Below are 5,136 nucleotides of genomic sequence, written 5' to 3'. Positions count from 1 at the left end.
CACTCTTACCCTTCCTTATTCTTATTTTGTTAAGCATTGGGGACAATGCTTATTTTTATTTGGGGGGGGGGGGGGGGGGAGTTTATTTGAGCTATTTTGATGATTCTAGATATTTGGTTTGTAATAACTGACAATATTTTCCTCTTTCTCCTTATTCTGTATATATTCTCTCTTTTCTCTCATTATGTATATATTCTCTCTTGTCCTCTCTCATTATGTATATTCGTTAAGTTTTCAGTAGTTTTGCTTTGTAGCTTCTTTATTTTATTTTATTATTAGCTAATGTTTAATTTAGTAGCTTCTTTTTGAGTTAATAGCTTCTTTTAATATTTTAGTGGACAATAAGCTTTTGATTTTCTTAATGCCACGGTTCTTTTCAAAAGTAATTTTTGTGTGAACCGGGTAACTCGTCCCAACGATGGATGGCGTGACAACCTTTTTAAGAGATTGAGTCCATCTTTGATGTCTAGGTAGTAATAGTAGTAATAATGAATAAAAAAAACCTAATTGAGTCAGGCTCGAAGAGGCAAACATGCTTCACTTGGTACCAACACACTTAACTATGTGCTTATGATTAAAAATAAGTTTTTTTGGAAGGAAATAGCTCTAGTTAGTGACCTTTTGACTCTTGTGTTGACTTAGGCAATCATTGAGTGGTTTAGTCGAACCATAGTAATTTTCAATCTTGAATATGGTCATTGTGGGCCCTCGACTCTATCCTATTTAACAATCCAGCTGCGTGAGAGGTGAGATATTTTTGTTGCAAGTCCAAGTACCCATGTAAATGGTCTAGAACTTGCCCCGAATGTGTTTCTAGGCGAAATTATAAGTTCTGCTTGGCTTGAGAAATAATTATAGGCTCTCCCTTATCCCGCTTGAAATTTTTTATGGCCCGCCAATGTTGTTATCCCTAGCCAACCCATTTAAGACTAAAACCTTTCTCATTTGATAACCATGTTACAAGCCTTTACCCGTTTTGTCGTGACCCTCTCTTGGCACCCGAGCTTTTCTTAACACTCTTGTGAAACAATTGGCTAAAAATGTAAGTTTGGGGGAGAGACAAGGAGTTTGAAAAAGGTATTAAGGCAAAAGAGAAAAGAAATGAAGAGAAGGAAAAGCAAGAAAAAGAAAGAACAAAAAAAAATACAAAAAGAAAGTGAATAAGTTGAAGGGATTCAAAGAAAAGTAATGATTCAAAGCATGGAGAAAGAAAAGAAGGAGAAAAATGAATATCATGATCAAGAAAGAGTGATCTTAGGTCTCTCTAGTTCCCCTAAGGAAAAGAAAATGCCTCAAAGAGTTGGCAAAGCATGAGTCGATAAAAGAAAATGGAGTGCTTAAGGAAAGATGAACCCGTTCTATCATAGCTTATCCAACCTTAGTCCAAAAGCCTTCATTGCATTCCGAAAAAGCCCTATGTGATTTCAAGCCGAGTAAGCTTACATTAATGGTAATTTAAATGAGGGGCAAGCCTATGGTACTTAAAATCGTACTTGCGACATTCTTTTGAGAGAGATGGACGAACCTTTCACAAATCTTTGAATTGAGTGCTATATTTTTTTAAGTGAGATAGACAAACGGAGAGTAGAAGGGGAGAAGTTTGGGATCCATAATAACCTACATGAAAGAGCGAGCTTCCTTGATATAATATTAAGTGTATCTTTTCTACATATGATGTTGATTTACTTTGCCCTTAATAAGAGAGATTTGTGTTAATAATATCCTTTTACACAGACTAGTGTGGGGAATTCCAAACAACTCAAGCTGGATAAAATCCATACTTTAAAATGGGATTCCAATAGCTTAGTATATATTGTTTGTTAGTTGTTACTTTGGAGGCAGTTATTTTATTTGTGCCGCTTGGAATGTAGATATGGTTACAATTGGATCGTTCATAATAGTCGGGCGGACCTATGCTATATAAATAGGGGTCACCGGTACCCGTAAAGTTTGGCAAAAACTCCATATATACATATGCATATTTTTAGAAAATAATAATATATTAGTAATGGGCACCACAAAGCAGATTTTGGTTGGATCCAAAGGACCAAAAGTGCACCCCACGAGTTTTAAATTCTGAATTCGCCTCTGATAATAGTCTAAGTCTTTTCCCCTCAAGTCAACTCACAATGGATACTTAATTAATCTATATATAAGTTTCCTTTCTTTAAACAAACTTTATGTGTACTTAAGATATGAGGAATTTGATTACGCAAATCTCCATTTCTTGCTCCTAGACGCAATTTTATTTTCTGAGGAATTTCATTACGTAATCCCCGTTTCTTGCTGTTAGACGCAATTTAATTGTTCAAAAGTATGTTAATAATTTAACTACATAATGCATAGTATTAATTGGGAGTTGACGCTACTATTCATCACTGAAGATTTTTAATTTGATTAAATATTATTACTCTAAATTTGTGATAAATAATTCAAGACCATATTCAAAATCTTAAGGCAGAAATTTAATTGTTTCCCTATCGAACCCCAGCGTTCCACATGCCGCCCACCAAGCCCCCCCCCCCCCCCCCCCCCCCCCTTTTTTTTTTTCCAAAAAAGGAAACGAAAACATTATGTAAAGAGATTTTCAACCCAACAGATTTTTGAACCCAAATGATCATTTGAATTTTGGGTGAGGCAACTTTCCTTCTTATTACATTACTAGTCTCTAATAACGTCCGCTGCACGTTTGTTTCCTGTTATTATTATAAAATATCGACAAATTTTAAAAAATATTAAGTTATAAAATAGAATATTCTGCAACTAATAAAAAATATCAATTTTACATTTAAATTGTATTCATTAAACACAATTCATAGTAATGGAGTGATATATTTTTCATTTAGCAAAAGGTGTTTGAAGCTAAGTAAGATAATATAACCTCTAATGGTATGAATATGTTGATGAATTTATGCTCTAAATTTAATAAACGAATGTAAATAGTTTTAACAAAATTAGGAAAAATATGAAGAAATATATATTTCAACAAAACCTGCAAACAAAACATAATGACTATACATTTATCTTCGCCCCAAATGTTCAGAAGTAGGATTGTTCGTTCAGAATTGTAAATACTCCCTCAGAAGTAGAAATAAAAATAAAATTATAATAAAATCTAACTTGCACTCACTAATTAAATATTTCGCTTTACTCAGACCTGTACTCACAATTACACACCAAAATTTAATTCTCGTAGTCTCAGAAGATAATAATAAAAGAAATAAATATAAGAAAACATAGAATGAGACTAAAGTTATAACACCACTGATAAGTGGGGATTTTGACTACTTATTAGTGTCTTTTAGCTTTCATTTTAGTTCAAAAGCGCTTAATTGTGTTCCCGAAAACTGATGAAATGTGCTTAATTGAAGGAATATTGGAAGATGAGCTCCCAAGATGAAATCCAACTCAAGAGAGAGTAATCTGAACTCAAGGACAAAAACAGGCACAATAGCTCGGAAGTGCGGACCGCAAAATATCATCTGCGACCGCAAGTTGTGAAGAAATTCCCATAAGAGAAATGTGCAAAGTGCGGACCGCACAATTATTGTGCGGCCGTAGACAATATTATGCGAACCGCAGAAAGAGAGCAGTGTGGCTGTAGTTCAGAATTATGCGACCGCAGATTTCCAATCCTGTCAAGCTGAAGCAAAGTGCGGACCGCACATGGAGTTGTGCGGCCGTAGAACCTCCGAAAAGAATATTTTTTTCCGAAAATTCCAGCCCGGTATAAATAGAAGAGTTTTACCTTTTTAGGTCAAGTTTTGACATCAACCGCTACAGTAGACGGTTTCTTTTACTCTTTTTAGTAATTTTTGCTATTTTGAACTTTTTGAACATTGATTTCATCATTTTAATTATCAATATGGGTTTAATTATCATTTCTTCTTCTATTTCTTCAATTTCAAGCATGAGTAGCTAGATTTTTATTAGGGTTGTCACCCAACCCTAGTGTGTAAACCTTATGGGTGTTTGATTTAGTGCTTGTTTATGGTTGGGTGTTTATTATTTAGCCTTGTTCGTGCTTTAATTTGTGGAATTGATGGTTGCAAACATTAGTTCATGCCTATTTGACTTAGTCTCTACTTGAGAAAGAGAGACTTAGTCTAGGAAAACTTGGCTAACAAGGAATTGGGTCAATCGAGAGATTGATAGTCCCAATTAAATGGTTCAACCTAGAGATAGTAATAACCCGACTTGAGCTTTTATCAACCGTTTTGTGCAACACCCATTTGGACTTGAGAAAACCAAATTGGGCAAAGTCACTCTCTGACCGAGAGGTATTGAGTGAGTATTTGAGTGTTGATAGCTATAATACACCCTGACCAACAAAATAAGTATTAAGGTTTATATCCCATTAGGCAAACACTTAGGTAATGGTCACAGCTCTAGACTTTTTACAAAACTTGATAAACAAACAAAAATAATTTTGTAGTTACACTTCTTAGCTTGCAATCTTAGTTTAAATTAGACTTAGAATCAACCCAATTTTGTGGAAGTGTAAATTGAGATAATTCAAGCTCATACACTGCAATATATACTCCCAAGTCCCACGTATAGCTCCATGTAAAATTCGACCCCGACTCCTTGTTGGGTATTACTATTGCATCGACCGTTTCATAACCTCGATTTGAGGTGCGACTTGGACGTGATCAACCACAATGAAAAAAATAATACATATTTATTCACTAAAATTACGATACCTCTAAATACTATCATTTAAATGGATTGACAACTGAATAGTTAATTATGACACAATACAAGAATTATATATACAAACACAATCAGAATTTATATATTTCAAACCCCAAGCAATAATAGAAAAGGCATCCGAGTAAACAGAAGACTAATGAACAAAAATAACAAAGAGAATACATGAAGAGTTCACCTGGCAACATAATATTTGTCTTGGCCTCGACAATAATACTAGAACTGTAAGAAAATACAGAGCATATACAACAGTATATAACTGAATTTCCATTGTCCAACACCTCGATAATCAAGATGATAACTTGTCATTGTCAGCAAATAGAGTAATAGACAATAATGTTATTGTAAATCAATGAAAAAAAATATTATTTTCACATGGCACAATTCACATAAAAATTTTGTAAGGTAATTTTACTTATAAGACAA

This window comes from Nicotiana tomentosiformis, chromosome 8 (assembly GCF_000390325.3).
Source record: "Nicotiana tomentosiformis chromosome 8, ASM39032v3, whole genome shotgun sequence".
NCBI classification, from domain to species: Eukaryota; Viridiplantae; Streptophyta; class Magnoliopsida; order Solanales; family Solanaceae; genus Nicotiana; species Nicotiana tomentosiformis.
This window is presented reverse-complemented; position numbering follows the sequence as displayed.